Genomic DNA, 20,687 nt, shown 5'->3' with positions numbered 1-20,687 from the left:
TCCAAACATAAGGGAGATCGACATTGTCTTCCCTCAAGAATCTCATAAGGCGATACCTCGATACTGACATACGATCGATTATCGTAAGAAAACTCAATCCGCGTTAAGTGATCATTCCAAATTTCTTTCAAGTCTATTGTACAGACTCTCATCATAGCTTCTAGCATTATAGCTTTTGCTTCTCAATACCCATTCTTTTCCAGTTCGTAATCGCTACTATCTTCCGTTCCTAATATTATACTGGTTATACTTTTGCTCGTTAGCGTTCTATAACCTTTTAATAACCACGTCAACCTTAGTATCACGAACGCGTTAGAATCGGAATACCACTGGTACCCCTTCATCTCTAGCTGCCTCAATCTTCGAAAGCTTGGTCCTTCATATAGAAGTAACATAATTTATTGAGAGATCACTATGATCATGAACACTTGTTACATTGCATAGTTAGTACGAAAGGTGGCAAACCTTTAGTACTTGACAAGCAATTAAACAATAGGTGGTATCCTACTAGGCTTCTATCACACAGATAGATAGTCATTCGGCAATACCGCCCTTTCTGAAAGGGTTGTTCTTCTCAGCTTACATGAAATGAAAAGGAGAGAAAAGAACGAAATGAAGAGAATTGTATATATATAAAATATACCGCCACAAAATATCTGGCTTGGAATCTACCTCTGAACTATAGAGGTTTGTCATAGGAGAACAAAACATATGTGTATTTATACCAACATCAAGTATTATAGCATCGTATTTCACATGCCTAAATATTTTTGCTATTCCGTCCATCATTCTATGGACCCATGCTCTTCCTCGAGCTTATACACAATCACCTTTGAAACTCCCTCGATATTGAAGATCGAATCTGGGATCTCATTCTAGACATCATCGTTACTAGAATTCTATGCTTGCATCGCAACCTTCCTCGTATAGTAATACGACTTTCTATTGATAAGAAGGAATAAATACTCAATAGGTAAATAATCGACCTAATTTTTCTATCAAAGATAACTTATACGTCAACACGACCCGATTAGTGGTACTTAATCTCAACATCCATTCCAATACAACTCTCACGGTTTTAATCAGCTCATTACTCGCAGAATCATTGCTGCATTACTATGGTCCACTACTGACCTACTATCGTCATTCACGTTCCATGAAATCTTAATATCTAACCATACGGAGTCCATACATGTCGTATCGAATCCTTCTAAGGAGGTAACATAATCACCATTCATGATTCATGAAGAACACTTCTGATCCTGACATACATACATGACATGAAGCAGATAAAATTGCAGAAGAGTTTCAATCAAAGCAACGATAGCAGGTTAATACCATTCTTAATCATATGCCTTCAATAGAAGACTTAACTCAAAGGCTCGTCTAGTCCTTTTTGAAACATGGTCCTGGCTTATCTCAAGATAGTACCTTCTGAGATAGATAGCCCGCTCATGGCGATTACACGAAATAAACCTTTACCAACTACTATTATGGTTGGGTATTGCACAGTCATCAAAAGGAATGTCAATCTTCCAAACCATAATACAACCTTCACGGCTTTAACCATCATCACTGTATTCCTTTGGCACAAGCGCCTATAATTATCCTCTTACCTTTAAAGTGTCGGCCACCTCTTTGGCCTTTCCTGATAGTAAAATTTCCTTACAGTCAATGTCATTTTAACCACCTCCAAATAAATTTTCTACCTCATTTCAATCACTGCTTATGCGAAGATGTTTTCCTTAAAATCTGATGAGTAAAAAAAAATATCACCATTTTTCCATAAGTTATTGCCTCAGTCTTTAGAGGTTAATCACTGTCATGACTGACTCTCAATCAGACTTAGAACATCTTTTATCTTAAGTCCTAATTACCCTGAACAATTTCGACCATTACTGGTGAGATCCATACTTTCTCGTGGTTTAACACGTGCCCCACTTGGCATCATTATAATTACGTCATATTTCCTTTATCAACATTTCTATTCTTGAGAATTTTGAATATTACCTTTCTCCTTGTAAAACCTCTAAGGTTATCCTTGAATCGTTCCTCATGTATTCCCTAGATACAGGGCATATCAAGATACCATTTATTAATACCAGAATTATTGTCTATATACTTCTGAAAAATTTCTCCACTGATTCTTAAAGGTTGTTATTACCTTAATCCTTTCCAATTCATACTGTCAAAACTCATACTATCCCTATTAAGGGTGAAATGCCAACCTTTATGCATCCCCTAGGATTCATTTTAAGTTACCGATGTTCTATCCTTAATTCCACCTTTAAAAGGTACTTGCATCCTTCCATGGATAAATCAAGTCATATATCCTTGATAGATTATCTTATTCATCATTCCCACCTCGATAGTCTATACCTAATTTCATAATAGCATCCTTATTCAAATTGAGGTCAATCCATATGGCCTCCAAAAGATAACAATGGTCATCCGCTTTTCTTTCCTGATTTGGTAATGATAACATGGATGTTCTGGAAGATATTGGTCATGTTCAACGTGAACATCTTCTTAATAAATCTTCATTTTCTTTTGTTGTTTATCTCAATAGTCATCTCAATGTTGGGATAACTTTCATACCTGGCATCTCCCTTTCTGGGTATCATGCCACCGGTCTTACACTTCACATTCTTGAAGGTCACTTCCTTCATCCAATTTTCTTAATTTCTTACTTTCTTGTCTCCTCAGTCTATCCGCGTCTCATTATTTATCCTTCGAACTATCTCAAGGTTTCCTCGAATCCTCCCAACTTACAAGGGATAAAATATATGTATCTCTTATTCCTTCAATCATCAACTTTAACTCATGGTGAATCACCCTCATCCTGACGATTACATACTTTTCTATTTCTATTGCTACGAGTCTTTAGGGTTTCCTCATACCCAACTCCCTTATCATTCCTCAAACTCTATTGCCTTTATATTCCTTTCCACTTCAGTTTCTTTTTATTTTCCTTTCTCTTATCATTATTTCATGAACCCACTAATCATTGACTTCAAGCATCACATCGTTCTGGGATTCTTGTCATCAGAACGAATCTTGACAACTTTTACAACTTAGCTTCATATTTCATCATACTCGTCCGCCTTTGTTCTGGCTCTAAAGCTTTTACACTATCTCCATAACCTTGGGAATTACTTTCCCGAAAACAATTGACTGAACTTTAATCAGTTTATTCTAACCTCTGGCTCCGTGCCTTTCTTGGTCTTTCACCAGCGGGTGGCCTCTCTCTTAGGAAGGTAAGTGATAAAAACAGTGTACTCCGTCAATCATTTAGAATCTCAAATGATTCCTCTATTTCCTTTAGCCAGGCTTTTGCCTCGACTAGGTCAACCTGCTCCTTGGAACTCTGAGAGCTTGGCGACTTAAAGGTCCTGAAAGAATTTCTCACCGCATTGTTTCCTCAAGGTGGTGGTTGGGAATAAAAGTATAAGTTCTGTTTAGACAGGTCCATGAATTGTCGTATAGGAGTACCGTCTCGGGTCCCCTTTCCTTACTCGACTCCCGTTTCCATAGCCTGAACGTTCCCTCATTCTCCCCATAATCGGGGTCATCCTACATGTTTTAAATCCTCATTTTCCACTCCATTATGTTAGGGGTTCCTTCTATCTTGCTGGCGACCTCCCTGACTATCACGTTCAGGGTTTGCTCTAAATCTTATTCCTCAAACTAGCTTTCATCTAAGATTTCATCTTTAAGCTCTTGAACATTTGGAACCCAAATTCTGTAGGAATACCTCATTATTCCCTTATCATCTTTCTCGGTATTAATCTCTTATCTATTTGTTGGCTCTTTGCCTTCATTCATCACTTTTTCTGGCATAATATGTTCTTTTCCAAAAATTCGGGCTGTATTACAATCTTAAACAACTTTTCGGTACTGGCTCCGATTACCTTCATATCTATTTCCATTTTCTCAAAATCTCTTATCAACTTTCCCAAAGACATTATCATCTTGAGTCTCTCCTTTACACTAAGGGCATTAGCCACCATTTTGGCTTTCCCTGGATGATAAAGAATCTCATAATCGTAATCCTTGATTAGCTCTAATCACCTCCTCTGGCACATATTGAGCTCTTCCTGCGTGAAAATGCACTAGAGCACTTATGGCTTGTGTAAATCTCGCACTTCTCTCCATACAAGTAGTGCCTCCAATCTTTAGGGAAAAACTATTGCCACGAGCCCAAGCTCATGGGTGGGGATATCGAATTTTATATTCCCTTAATTGTCTTGACGCGTACGCGATTACCTTGTTGTGCTGTATAAGAAGCACCCTAATTCCTTATGCGAAGCGTCAATACAAATCACAAAATCTCCTTTTCCATCCGGAAATGCCAACATAGGGGCCATCACCAATCTTTGCTTCAGTTCTTGAAAGCTGTTCTCACATTTCCCTGTCCATTCAAACTTCTCAGTCTTACGAGTAAGCCGCGTTAAAGGGGGCTACTATCTTTACAAACTTGAACGAACCTCCGGTAGTGACCGACCAATCCTACCTCTGGTAGTCGACCTAACCATGGTCATCAATTCATCAGTGGTCCTTTATTCATTCTTGTCAGGATCCTCCATGGGATCCTCCTCAGCAACTATCCCTTCTAGGACAACATCCTCAACCGCTACATCCTCAATATGAACATCATCCGATCCCGCGTTAGGACGCTCTATCGGATCCATAATCTGATCTCCAATAAGTAATAAAACATCATCACGTTATTGCTCCTCAACCTCAGGGTTCGGAGTCCCGCTACCATATACGATAACGAACTACGCTTCTATCACGATATTTATAAGGGTTCCCATAAGGGTTTTAACTGTCAGTACTACGTTAGGTAGCCCGACTATGAACTTGGCAAAAGTTCTTATTATCTTAGTGAACTTATTATCTTAACATCACATCATCTCTGAGGTTTATAACGCTTGGCTCTGATACCATTTCTGTAACACCCCCAAATCCGGGGTCGGGGATCCGGGTTGTCACGAGTTCCATTACCCTTAATAACACCCAATCTTAATAAACAATCAACTACTCTGTACTGTGACCCCACAATAAACACACACACCACAAGTTATAGTCTCAGAGATGAATATCCAAAAATAACATGAGTCATTTTATTCCAAAATTATATGCCATTACACCTTAAAAGGGTTTCTGAATATATTTACATTTCTTTGCCATTATTACAATTGATAAAGATACATAAGTCTGGTACATCAAAAGTTGAAAGCCTAGCCTATTGGTAGTTCCTACCTCAGCTACAGCGACATCAACGCCTATAGGAAACTGCGGAACGTTTCCTATCCGCTCGCGAATTTGGAGCTTGGTCCTGTTCATCTTTTTTATCTGTTGTTGTGTGATGAAAGAAGAAAGCAAGGGTGAGCAACAAGCCCACCAAAATAATATGTATAATGATAAACTATATATGAGCATTCTCATAGTACTCATGAAAGTCTTGGTCAAGAAGAAATGAACCAAGCTGATATCTTAACGCGACGAAGTCGCAAAATATTCAGTATATATACATATATACTTTTCAAAATCTTTAAAATCCTCTGCCATGTATAATATAGACAGAGTTCCAGTTTATAACTGTATAAAACTATCGTTGCAAGGTGATCTCATATATCTAACCTTGTCTCAACGTTTTTGTGAAAATCTTTGTCATGCATAAGATAATCATTAACCAGATATAAGTTGAAAAGATGAAGTTACAAGATACTTCAATATGCTTATATCTTTTTCGAATATTACTTGAACTACCACCATTCAAGTTATAACTAGTTTTAAAAGTTCATCACATAGATGAGACTACAAGACAAGATTTGAATAGATTCAATCTTTGAATATCATTATAAATAATGAAGTTACGAGATACTTCATTAAGTCCCGATATATATATATACACCTATATATATATACATTTCATACACTCCTTGAAAACCTCTGTTATGAAAATTATAAACAGAGTTGCAATATCCAATGAATTTGGAAAGGGGAAAACCTTGGCATAAACCTGATATCTTGCTGATCAGGCAAAGATACCAATAAGTAACCTATTCTACTAGTAGATGGACGAATTCCCCACTGGTCATCACCCTGGCTGCAATAGGACCTTATGCTGGACTGCCACTCAGCCACTTACGCATTTGATGGACTCCCATTGAGCCACTTACACTTTCATGGATGCCCACTAAGCCCATGTTGCTTATGCCGACTCAATAGATGGACTTACTTCCCGAATTTCGGGTAAGTAATCAATTCATTTATCAAAACAGCAACCTCGTTACGAATATAAAATACACCACAGAGCCGGATCCCTCAGGTTTTGAGCGAATATTTAAATTCCCTTCGAAAGGAAGATCTTAAATATAAAAATGAGTTTTGGGATCCGCTCTAACTTTTAAAATCATTTCGAAGACTCGAAACATTTTTAAGAATGTTTGGAGTACTGCTGATTTATTAAAATAAATTAGTCCCAATATATTAGAAAATATCTGAATATTATTATTTAAATAATATTCCCAAAAAGGATAATCTCTATAAAAATAATCGAAGTAGAAGTGTTAAAACTCATACTTGAAATGAATATTAAATAACCAAAGATATACTTATACGAAAGTACTATCTTTATTTGAATAATCAAAAGTAAGTTTGATTATCGAAACATTATTCTTTAACAAAATAAAGAATATTATTTAATAAAATAAGCGGAGTCATAAGCCCTCGAATGAATATTCAAAATAATATTCATTAATAAAATAAAGGGAGTCATAAGCCCTCGAATCAATATTCAAAATAATACTCATTAATAAAATAAAGGGAGTCATAAGCCCTAGAATGAATATTCAAAATAATATTCATTAATAAAATAAACGGAGTCATAAGCCCCCGAATGAATATTCAAAATAATATTCATTAAATAATATAAACTGAGTCATAAGTCCTCGAATGAATATTCAAGTAATATTCATTAAATAAAATAAAGTTATCGTATAAACCTTATTCGATTAATAGTTTTTAAAAACCATATCAATATATATATATATATATATATATATTGTTAGGTCACACACACACTGTAGAGGGGGTGAATACAGTGTATAGTACACTCAAATCGAACTTTAAGAACTTAAGTAACAGAAAACAAACTTTATTGAAACAATAAACTCTGTTACAGTATGGAACTGTTACCTCTCAGTGATGAATAAATATCACGAGAGCTTCTAGGGTTACAATGAATAATCTTTTCCAATAATGATAACACTTATAGTGTAAACCCTATGTCTGTGTTTATATACTACACAGTTACAAGATAATCGCTAATTGATATGGAATATAATTCCGCTTCCTAAAATATATCAATCAGATATCTTTTCTTCCAAGTATTCCATTCTTCACGAAATTCCTTCTTCATGCATATCTCTTCTTATGTTTATCTCGATCTTCTTTCCTTTAATCAGCTACTGTCCTTATCTGATTGTCCTTCAGCACTTAAGTTCTGATATCTATCTTCTGATGATTATCTCCTGATAATATAAGTACTGATATCCTTAAGTCCTGACTTCCAGTATAAGTACCGATCAACAGTTACGTACTGATTTATCCTGTTCACGTAAGATCTGAAAGCTAAACATAAAACATATTAGCCATGACATTATCAAATATATCTAACAATCTCCCCCAACTTGTAAATTAACAAAATATACAAGTTTAACAGATATTTGATGATGTCAAAAACATTAAGTACAAATGCATGAGAAATAGACTAGATAACTACAACTTACAGCCCTTAAAGTTTTTACCAATTTCAACTTCTGATAACAACTTGAATCTGTATAAATATCAGATTTTAAGCAGTTGTAGATCTTCGACTTGACTTCTTCATTTTCTGATCTCTCTGATGTCAGGAGTTGTTCTGAGATAGTTCTTCAACTAACATTTCTCAGCATATCTTAGTTCATCAATCATTCTCCTTTTAACACCTTTAAGCTCTGCAGTATCTTCACCAGTTTGAAAGATTGCAGCTCTGAGATCATTAATCTTTGCTTTTCTCAACTCCTGATCTAGTCTTATGACATAAGCTTTGTCAGACTCAAGATTGAATTCAAGTCCCTTAATACCAAGATACGTTCTGATCTGTGTAGTATTAGGCTTCATATCAACAATATCACCATTGTGATCTCTGTACTTTGGAACATATCTGCTGTCAGACTTAACAGAATAAAGCCTTTTCTGTCTCTGAATCTGTTCTTTTAAGTAGTTTGCAGCAGTCTCTGTTATTCTGTCATCCACTTGAAGTAAGAAAAGTACATGCTCCAATTCTTCAAAATACTTCAAAGGAATGGCATTTTGTCTTATATGATAAACCCTACCATCTGTCATGAAATACAACATGATGTATTCTTTCAAGTAGGTATGGTAAACCATCTGTACAGATTCCAGTTGATTCAATCTCTCAGGAGTTACTCCAATACCTGGTTCACTCAAGGAAGTTGGATCATTGGTAGTGTTGTGTACTCTTCTTTCATCAGCACTTCCTAATCCAGTTTTATCTCTAGCTTCCTTTCCAGTAACTACTCTTGCTTTAAAACCACTTGCAGTAGTCTTCAAAGATTGAGTTTGTTTTGCTTTAGTGAATCCTGGTAGGAGTGTCTTTGATCTATTTTCTGATATCAAGTTAACTTGAGCACTGTCAGAGGTTACTTGCTTCTTCTGAATATCAGAACTTACAATTTCTTGACTCTGAACAACTTGAGCCATGTCAGAGGTTGTTTTAAGAACTTTTCTTGTAGTCAGAGCAAGATCATCTTTTTCATCAGTAATTTCTTCTTCCTCAGGAGGTACATAAGGCTTGATAGGTTCACCAACCTTTTCTTTACCCTTGGATCTTGGATCTATCTGTGGTTGTGATCTAGCCAAAGTTGCTTCAGTATGTGTCCTTTCTTTGATCACAATGCCTTTAGGTTTTGGAAGTAACTTTTTACCAGAAGCTTCAGATTTAGATGTGACTTTCTCTGATTTAAGTCTGGCTTCTTCTTCCTTTAAACTTTCCAAGTCCATCCCTGGATTTTCTTGAAGAAATAACTGTCTTGACATTTCCTCATCAAGATCTAGAAGTTCATCAGAACTTATCCTTTTACCAGCAGCAGAACTTATTCTTTTCCCAGTATCAGAACTTGTTCTGTGACTAGCTTGTCTTGATGTAAACCTTCTACCTTGACTATGACCACTACCCATTCCAGAGTTTCCTTGGTCATCTTTTCCATCATCCTTTCCTTGCAGTGTCTTGTTGGTTGTGCATTTGGACTTAATTACCTTCTCCCCCTTTTTGGCATCAGCAGGTAATAAAAGAGAGATAAGTAGTTCCACTGAGGTCTGGATTTCAGTAAGTTGCGATTGCTGAGAAGCCTGATTTGTCAGAACTTGATCAATCTGAGCTTGTTGTTTCTCTTGAGTTTTCTCAATATAAGCAACCCGGTCAATGGTAGGTTGGAAGAACTTTTTCTTATCAATTTTCCAAACTTGTTCCTGTTTGATAAAGTTCTCCTGAATCTTGTGTAGCTCGGCATGAGTATTGGAATGAAGACCTTGTAGATGTTTAGTACTCAATGCAGTGACTCTAAGCTGGGTTTTAAAATCATCAGAATTTAACATTTCATCAGCTTTAGTCAAGTGCTCAGCAAGATGTAAAACATTTGGAACACATGAAACTGAGTTCCATTCCTTAGTCCACTCCTGACCTACAGGAGTTTCACTCCAAGGCACTGGTGCATCCCTGATAACAAACTCCTTTAACAATTCAGACTTAGGAAGAGTCGGTGGAGGAGTATGTCCTGAAGGACCTGCTTCATCAGCATCTACAGTTGTAGCAACTTCACCAGTATCTCCAACATTTGCAGCATCAGAACTTAAAGAATCAGTATCTTCTGATAAGACAACAGTGTGAGTAGCAATGGAGGCTTCAACATCCTCTAATTGCTGATCTGATACTAAGTTCTGATCAACAGCCACATCCTGATGCTCACCTAAAATCTGATCATCAGCATCTTGATGCAGAGAAGGTGTTGTTGATAACTCTGGAGTTTGAACATCATCAGAAACAGGTGTTGTGGAAGGATTATTTCACTATGTGCAAGAAGATCTTGCACAAAGTGCAATTCAGATGGAGCTTCAGCATGATCAAGAATTGCAGCATAGTTGTTTGGGACAAACTTTGCTCCATCAATGAGTAAATCCTTTGGTGCCATGTGAAAAAAAATTGAGAATTAAGTATGCCTGATATGTGTTTGATATAATGTCTGTATGAAAACAACGGAAAAAGTAAAGTGAAGGAGAGTAAGAGTAAGAAGAGAGATAAAAGATGAAGAAATTAAAAAGATTACAGAAATCTTCTCTCTGCTGTACTTATACAAAAAAAATATTACCGTTGGACACCTGTCAGACATGCAGTAATAACGGATAGTTACTGGGCTCGAGAAAACAGGAATGATTACTTACCCAGTTGCCTTGTTTCAAGGAAAAACCGTTCCATTAATCAAGAGAAACAGTTTTAATTCAAAATTTAAACCATTAGCACTGATTGAATTATTTTTCACTGCAACATTAATATTCTGAAAATAAATCATGTTAAAAATGACCGAGATAATTTCGATGAATAAGTGCTGACAGAGAATCAGAACTTAAATAAAAACAAAATTTAAATGGTCATCAGAATATCAATCAGGATTTATCAACAGAAGATAAAATAACTCAGAGACAAAATCTTGAAGTAAAAACAATTTTCATTAATATATCAAGTCAATACATTTATGAAATGGAAATTACATCAATACTTATACAAGATTTTCCCTAAGCTTCTAATCCTAACGTCAACAGCTTTAGTCCTAGCTAAGAAGCCTGACAAAGCTGATGATGAAGAAGAACAAGAAGAAGACGAGATTAAGTCATCTTCCTCTTCCTATCTTCGACGAACAAGATGGCGAGTCTTATGATTCGCTCTTGCTGACGGATAGCTTCCCGCCTTTCCTCCTCCAATCGCTCCAGATAGCGATGGTAATCCATATAGAAGAATAGGAGGTGAGTTAGCACCTCCTGTGGGACAGAATCCCAGATCTCCTCAGGAATGGCTGTTACATGCCACTCCTGCTACCAGTCGGCACAACTTAGCTCCATTGTGAAGGTTTGGTTGTTCAAAAACATGTTGTATCGAACCATTGTGTTTTTGATAGAAGAAGGAGGATAAGTGTGTGAGAAGAATGTGATGGAAAGACTGATGTGAAGTGGTTGCTTATATAGGCAAGAGAATGCCAAGAGACGCAAAGATATTTAATGCTAACAGGTAGAATTAATTCTACCTCGACTCCCTAGACTTTGAAAAAGAATAACAGTCATTGGAAAGAGGAGTCATGGTCTAGACCGCACAAGACACAAGAAACAGTGGACTGTTCAAGGAAAAATACCATTAATCCTAATCATAGTGACTATTACTCTTCCACTTTAACATATTCTAGTTCGAACTGAGACTGTTACCAAATTTTATTCACAGATAAGTCAAGTAAAGAATTAGACTGAGAAATCAGAACTTAGACCTATACCAGAACTTAACAGTCATCAGAACATAATTTCTTAACTCGAAAAAGGAATGCCTATCTTAGTAAATACTCATACAAGTTCTGAGTTATGGACGTCAGAACTTAATCATCAGAACGTGTAACTTAAAACTTGGCCTCAGAATTTGTGCAATAATGACACAATGACTGTTTATCTAAAATAACATAGACCACCACAGAAATTTTCATCATTCAGATGGAGTGATTAGTGTGTGCATTAAGCTAAAAACAGACAAAGAGTAAAGTCTGATTCACTTCAGTACATCTTAGAAATAAGGCATAACTAAAATTTTGCTAAAGATCTGTCATTGTCCTGAAACCTACTGAAGAATGAGTTTATGCTTGAGTCCACCTCAACTGTTTTGTGCTAATTTTATGCATCTTTTGAAATTCTATTTTACAGTGGCTTCTCAGTGTAAGTGAGTCACGACTGTTTATCAGAATTTATGCTATTTTCAGAGTATTTCTCCAGTAATCATAGAGTGTGAAAAGTCACCAAGAAAATATTTTGCTTTTCTAATGCATATTTACTTAATACCAGCAATGCACTTGGGTCGTCCCTTCCACATTTTTACTCTAGATCTCAAAGGAGTACCTGATTTTAATCTTTGATCTTTTTGCTTTTTCTTTTGATAAGAGAGTTTTATCAGCACTTAGTACATTCAGCAGTTTTACTAGTATCAGATCTTAACAGATGAGTAGCACTATTCTAATTTGTGACTTAGTAATAAGATATACAAAGTAAACTTAACTAAGCTCAGTTATCAGAATTTGCTAGTGTCATAAGATTTCCACTGAAATAATTACTTCTTCCATTGAATCATTTGTTTATTGAAGACTACTAGGTCAGTATCTAGCACAGTTATCCTCATAGGATTGAATAGGTACTAGAACAGACATATCACTTATCAGAGTTTAGAAACATATATCAGACAACAGTCAGTACTTAAAGACATTTATCAATTAAGCACAGAATACACAATGAGATTAATTCTGTAAATACTGAGCATAAAGTCTGATATCACAGAGCAAGTCTAAGCAGATTTAGAGAAAGAACCTGAAACCATTCCAAGTTCATTTACCAATCTTGTAAAAGTAGCTTCACATAATGGTTTTGTGAAGATATCTGCCAACTGTTGATCTGTGGGAACAAAATGCAATTCCACTGTACCTTCATCCACATGTTCCCTGATGAAGTGGTACCTGATGCTGATGTGCTTTGTCATTGAGTGTTGAACTGGATTACCTGTCATAGCAATAGCACTTTGATTATCACAGTAAATAGGGATTTTGAAATATGTTAACCCATAATCCAGTAACTGATTCTTCATCCAAAGAATCTGTGCACAACAGCTTCCTGCAGCAATATACTCTGCTTCTGCAGTTGATGTGGAAATTGACTTTTGTTTCTTGCTGTACCAAGAAACCAATCTGCCTCCAAGAAATTGGCAGCTTCCACTTGTGCTTTTCCTGTCAATTTTGCAACCTGCAAAATCTGCATCTGAGTAACCTATTAGTTTAAAATCTGATTCTCTAGGATACCATAATCCCAGAGCAGCTGTCCCTTTAAGATACTTAAAGATTCTTTTTACAGCTGTTAAGTGAGGTTCTCTTGGATCTGCTTGAAATCTTGCACAAAGACAGGTAGCATACATGATATCAGGTCTACTAGCAGTTAGATAGAGTAGAGAGCCAATCATACCTCTGTAGTCAGTAATATCTACTGATTTACCGGTATCCTTATCCAGTTTTGTTGCAGTGGCCATTGGAGTGGATGCACTTGAACAATCTTGCATTCCAAATTTCTTTAGCAAGTTTCTGGTGTACTTGGTTTGACAAATAAAAGTGCCTTCCTCATTCTGCTTGACTTGAAGGCCCAGAAAATAGCTAAGTTCCCCCATCATACTCATCTGATATCTTGACTGCATTAGTTTGGCAAACTTCTTGCAAAGTTTGTCATTTGTAGATCCAAAAATGATATCATCAACATAAATCTGGACCAGAAGTAAGTCCTTTCCATGGTTGAGGTAGAACAGTGTTTTGTCTATTGTCCCTCTGTTGAATCCACTTTCCAGAAGAAACTGAGCTAAAGTCTCATACCATGCTCTAGGAGCTTGCTTAAGTCCATAAAGTGCTTTGTCAAGTCTGTAGACATAGTCTGGATGTTTGGTATCTACAAAACCTGGAGGTTGTTCAACATATACCTCTTCCTCCAATTCTCCATTGAGAAAAGCACTTTTCACATCCATTTGAAAGACAGTAAACTTTTTGTGAGCAGCATAAGCCAAAAATATTCTTATGGCTTCTAACCTAGCAACTGGTGCAAATGTTTCATCATAATCAATTCCCTCATGTTGAGAATATCCTTTTGCAACCAGCCTTGCCTTATTCCTTGTAATTATGCCATCACTGTCAGTTTTGTTTCTGAATACCCACTTTGTACCAACAACAGATCTATTCTTTGGTCTTGGTACTAGGGTCCAGACTTTGTTTCTTTCAAATTCATTCAACTCTTCCTGCATTGCTTGCACCCAATCAGCATCTTGAAGAGCTTCTTCCACTTTCTTTGGCTCAGTCTGAGAGAGAAAAGAATTGTAAAGACACTCATTTGAAGTACCTGTTCTAGTTCTGACACCTGCATCAGGATTTCCAATTATCAAATCAGGTGTATGTGATTTTGTCCACTTCCTTGCAGATGGAAGGTTTTCTCTAGAACTGGATGCTCCCCATGATCCATGCTATCTTCATTTTTATTTTCTGATGCTCCCCCTGAAACTATGCTCTCTGAGTTGGATTCTTCAGTATTTAGATTTTCAGCACTATCAGAACTTGGCTTATCAGAACTTGACGAATCAGAACTTGAAGAGCCAGATGCATGTTCGGATGTTTCTTGAGATGTGGTAGGATCTTGAGTATGCCCCCCCTGCATAGGGGCATCTTCCTTTAATGTAGTCACCACAGTTTCAATAACATCAGAGTTTAATCCATCAGAGTTTGCAGTATCAGGACTTAGACTGTCAGGATTTTCAGTATCAGAATATGAGTCTTCATTTTCAAATCTCAGCTGATTATGGTCAATGAAATCTTTAAGACCAGTGATCTTCTTGTCATTAAAAGAGACATTGATAGATTCCATGACCACTTTTGTTCTCAAATTATAGACTCTGAAGGCTTTTGTGGAAAGTGGATATCCAACAAAGATTCCTTCATCAGCTTTTAGATCAAACTTTGATAGCTGTTCAGGATGAGTCTTGAGAACAAAACACTTGCATCCAAATACATGAAAATATTTCAGATTTGGCTTCTTTTTCTTCACCATCTCATATGGTGTTTTTCCATGCTTGTTAATGAGTGTTGCATTTTGAGTAAAATAAGCAGTCTGCACAGCTTCAGCCCAGAAATAGGTTGGAAGCTTTACTTCTTCAAGCATTGTACGTGCAGCTTCAATGAGAGTTCTATTCTTCCTTTCAACAACTTCATTTTGTTGTGGAGTACCAGGAGCAGAAAATTCCTGCTTTATTCCATGGCTTTTGCAGAACTCTTCCATTTTCAAATTCTTGAACTCAGTGCCATTATCACTCCTTAAAATTTTCACAGAATCTTTGACCATTTTATCCAACTGTTTGACATGATCAATCAAGATAGATGCAGTTTCACTTTTTGTGTGCAAGAAATACACCCATGTGTATCTGGTGAACTCATCCACTATGACCAACGCATACTTCTTCTTTGCAATAGACATGACATTTACTGGACCAAATAGATCAACATGTATAAGATGATAAGGCTCAAGAATTGATGAATCAGTCTTGCTCTTGAATGAAGATTTTCTTTGTTTGGCTTTCTGACATGAATCACAAAGACCATCAGGAGCAAATACTGTGTTTGGCAATCCTCTCACAAGATCTTTCTTGACCAGTTCATTTATATTGTTGAAATTTAAATGAGAGAGTTTTTTATGCCAATTCCAGCTTTCTTCAATTGATGCTCTACTTAACAGACAGATTGCAGAGCCATCAGTACTTGTTGAAAGCTTAGCTTCATAAATGTTACCACGTCTGTATCCTTTCAGAACAACTATGCCTTTAGATTTACTCACAACTTCACAGTGTTCTTCAAAGAAATCAACATGATAACCTCTGTCACAGATTTGACTTATACTCAGTAGGTTGTGTTTAAGTCCTGAGACCAGAGCTACTTCTTTAATGATGACATTCCCAAGATTGATATTGCCATATCCCAATGTTTTTCCAATGTTGCCATCTCCATAAGAAACACTTGGGCCAGCTTTCTCCACAAAGTCTGATAGCAGGGCTTTATTTCCAGTCATATGTCCTGAACATCCACTGTCCAGAACTAGGATGTTTTTCATGTTGCCCTGCAATCACAAAAACCACTAATGATTAGTTTTAAGGACCCGGACTTGCTTGGATCCTTTGGCCTTATTAAGTTTGTTAACATTTGCAGCGGATTTAGCATCAGAGTTTATGTTAACATTTTTTTTATCAGAATTTACATTATCAGACTTTGAATCAGAATTTACACTAGAAGGAACAATGGAAACTTTCTTCAAAGAAGGTTTTATTTGATAATAATCATAGTACAAACTATGATATTCCTTACAAGTATAAATGGAATGCCATAAACTACCACAATGAAAACAAGGATTTTGTGGTTTGTATCTAACAGACTGACTCTTAACTCCTGATTTTGAAGGTAAGGAGTTAATATTCTTATTCTTCCTGCAAAAAGAAGCCAGATGGTATGAACTTCCAAAGTTATGACATGTTTTCCTAGGAGCATCAGGAACAGGTTTATAATCATTGCTTTTATTCACACCTTCCTTTCCATTCCTATTTTTCCTAGGTGATTTTACCTTGTTTGCATTCTTGACATCTTTCAGCTTATGCTTAAGCTGCTTCTTTGTCATTAAGCCTATGTTTACTTCAGCTGTCTTTTCCTGTTTTAGTTTGTCAGAAGTTAATTCATCTTTAACTTCTGATTTCTCATTATCAGACTTTACAGTTACAAACTTAACAGGTTTTAACTTTGGCTTTTGCTTAACAACAGGCTTAATTTCTTCAGTTCCTTTATCATTCTTATTCTCTCCATAACCTAAGCCCTCTTTCCAATTTTCACTACTTAGCAAATTTTGAGTTGTTCTGCCAGAGTTAGTCCAAGTCCTGATTATCTCTCTTTCCTTTTCTAACTCAGTTTTTAGAGATTCATTCATTTTTAGCACTTCATCCCTAACATAAAAAGCATCATCTCTATCCTTCTGAGTTTGATGGAATATAACTAACTCTTTTTCTAAGAAATCATTTCTTTTCTTAAAAGCAAGATTTTCAGAAGTTAATCTTTCACATGTTAAGGTTTGATCTCTATAACTAACAAACATGGTTTTAAGATATCTTCTCAACTCATTAATATCATCAGTATGAAAAGCATAAGTAGTCTGAGGTACCTTTGTTTCAGCAGCTTCAGAACTGTTCTCAGCACTTTCTTTATCAGCATTTACCATCAATGCATAGTTCTCCTCACTTTCAGAGTCTGAAGTGTCTGTCCAGCTTTTCTGCTTTGTGACAAGAGCCTTGCCTCTGTCACCCTTTACCTTCTTGCAGTCAGGAGATATGTGGCCTTTCTCACCACAGTTATAGCATTTAACATTGGTGTAATCTCCTCTGTCAGACTTTCCTCCTCTGCCTTCAGATCTTCTGAAATTCTTCTTATCAGAACTTATGCTTTTTCTGGAAAACTTCTTTCCCTTCCTGAACTTCCTGTATGCAATCTTGGTGATTCCTATCACCATAAGAGCACACAGCTTCATCATCTCCTCATCAGCATCAGTCTCAGGCAAGCTTTCAGAATCTGAGTCATCATCACTCTCAGAACTTGATGACTCAGTATCAGACTTTATGAAAAGAGCTTTACCCTTGTCTTTCTTTGAGGAAGCTGCTTTGGGAAATTCTTCTTCAGCCTTAAGAGCAACTGTCCTTGACTTTCCTCCTTTCCTCTTGCTTCTTTATTCCATCTCCAGCTCATGAGTCTTGAGCATTCCATAGATTTCGTCAAGAGTTGTTTCATCAAGATTGTAGTTGTCTCTTATTGTCGTTGCCTTCAAATCCCAGCATTCAGGAAGAGCTAACAGGAACTTAAGGTTTGAATCTTCAAGATCATACTCTTTATCAACCAATGACAAATCATTCAAAAGTTTGACAAATCTATCATATAAATCATTCAATGACTCATTAGTCTTTGAGTCAAAGTGTTCATACTCTTGAGTGAGTATTGTCTTCCTGTTCTTCTTAATTGTGTCAGTTCCCTGACACCTTGTTTCCAGAGCATCCCATATCTCCTTAGCAGTCTTGCAGTTGATTACCCTGTTTGACATTACATTATCAATGGCACTATGCAGTAAGTGTCGTACCTTAGCATCCTTAGCAATTGATGCTATGTCCTCAGCAGTATAATCACTCTTCTCCTTTGGTACGGTCATTGCTGCTTCACCTGCAACTACAACAGCGAGTTTGGTTGGTTTGTGAGGACCTTCCTTGATTCTATCCAGGTATTCTGGATCTGTTGCTTCCAGGAACATGGTCATCCTTACCTTCCATATGGGATATTCAGATGGTCTCAGTATGGGGACTCTGATGGTCTCATACCGACTCTAAATTTGTGTCTTTGGTGGTTCCTCAGTTGTGGTAGGCTTAGTTGGAGTTTCTGTGTCCGACATGATTGTGTTTGGATCTTTAACTGTATGTAAGTTAACAGATAGGCTCTGATACCAATTTTTAGGTCACACACACACTGTAGAGGGGGTGAATACAGTGTATAGTACACTCAAATCGAACTTTAAGAACTTAAGTAACAGAAAACAAACTTTATTGAAACAATAAACTCTGTTACAATATGGAACTGTTACCTCTCAGTGATGAACAAATATCACGAGAGCTGCTAGGGTTACAATGAATAATCTTTTCCAATAATGATAACATTTATAGTGTAAACCCTATGTCTGTGTTTATATACTACACAGTTACAAGATAATCGCTAATTGATATGGAATATAATTCTGCTTCCTAAAATATATCAATCAGATATCTTTTCTTCCAAGTATTCCATTCTTCACGGAATTCCTTCTTCATGCATATCTCTTCTTATGTTTATCTCGATCTTCTTTCCTTTAATCAGCTACTGTCCTTATCTGATTGTCCTTCAGCACTTAAGTTCTGATATCTATCTTCTGATGATTATCTCCTGATAATATAAGTACTGATATCCTTAAGTCCTGACTTCCAGTATAAGTACCGATCAACAGTTAAGTACTGATTTATCCTGTTCACGTAAGATCTGAAAGCTAAACATAAAACATATTAGCCATGACATTATCAAATATATCTAACATATATATATATATCATATACTCGGGAACATCTACTCCCGGTTTTAGAAAAGGGTTCACCTTTGGGTCCCCTATACTCAGGGTATACGCAACTACTGCTTATCTCTAGCATAGGTATTATGCAACTAATAAGCATTTATACCAACATATATATAAATCAAGAATACGAAACAGGCTTGCATATATACCATATCACATGCTACAATAAATCGCAAGAATTTGCTAATAACAAACATGCATTTATCACAAGATCATGCATATACACATATACATCACAACAACAGTTATACGGGTAGAAAACTTGCCTGAGCGACTGGGGGTTATAAATGGCTTGGGGCGAGTCTGGTAACCTATAAACAACATATAAGTTGGAATTAAACCAAAGTCACTTGTAAATCTATACTTTAACCAAATTAGACTCTAACGCTCGCTTTGCGCTTACTGATTCTCTTAAGTCGCTCGAGTACCCTCGGTTCCACCATTTTTAATAAATTAACCACTAAGGGTTTTAAGGCGATTCTTTCGCGAGTACCTTACCAACTGCCTAATCCACTTTAAATAAATGTTTCATACTCCAATTAGTCCTTTAAGGTCTTTAACCAATATTTCAAAGTAAGGCGAGGGGTAATGGTTCGTTTGCGAAACGCCGTTACTTAAAATGGTCGTTTCTCCTAAACCGTACATCGGAATCAAACGAACCACATATCAAAACGAAGCTCGTAACATGAACTATCTAATCATGGCAATGGTCAAAACCTAGCAGTGAGTTCACGGGTCCTAATGTTAAGAGCAAAAACAGTCTAAAGTAAATCGGACATTACGACGACTATGTCTACGCGATTATCAAATTTTAAACTACTTCAATCAACTACAATCAACCACAAATCAACCCATAACCACCAATACCACCAAACTTCATCCAAACCTTACTAACTCAGTCCATAACCTCATGATTTTTCCAACTTATTCAATCTCAAACAAGAGCTACTAATTATACTTAAGATTCATCAACCAACAACCAAGATTTATAACCCAAAATCATTATAATTCCATCCAAACTCTAAACATACAAGAATCATGCTCTCATGAACTATAACAAACAAAATCAAACCTAATACTCAAAGTAAAGTTAGGGTTTGGAGGGGTTATACCTTCCTTGGAGAGTGGAGAATCACTTAGGAAGCCTTAAATAACCACTAACTATCTTTACTAAGCTTGGATTTTGAAGAAAACATAAGAAAATACAAAGTTAGTTTCTTGGAAACACTATTCACCAAGAAATTTGATTAATTGATTAGCTATGTTAAACATGGAATCTTGAGCTTAAACTTATGGCTCATCTTAGTTATGAATTATGGAAGCTAAAGAAACAAACCTCTTGAATTATGAAGGTGTGTAGCTTGATTTTTGAAATTTTCTCCTTTGCTTTTCATGGAAAAGCCGAGAGCAAAGAGTGGGGGAAGAAGAAAATGTTTTTGTTTTGGTTGCTTTTGATTTTTGTGTTTGTTTTGCTTGTTAATTAGGTTGTTACCATGGTAAATATTGTGTGGCTCACAATCATCCAACAACACACTTGCTTGGTCATGCTTATGTCACCATGTGATGTCACCCTCCCTCCTTTGTCCTCTTCTCATTGGTTTGATGACATCATCCCCACTAAT

The sequence above is a fragment of the Apium graveolens genome, chromosome 4, assembly GCF_009905375.1.
Source record: "Apium graveolens cultivar Ventura chromosome 4, ASM990537v1, whole genome shotgun sequence".
Lineage (NCBI taxonomy): Eukaryota > Viridiplantae > Streptophyta > Magnoliopsida > Apiales > Apiaceae > Apium > Apium graveolens.
This window is presented reverse-complemented; position numbering follows the sequence as displayed.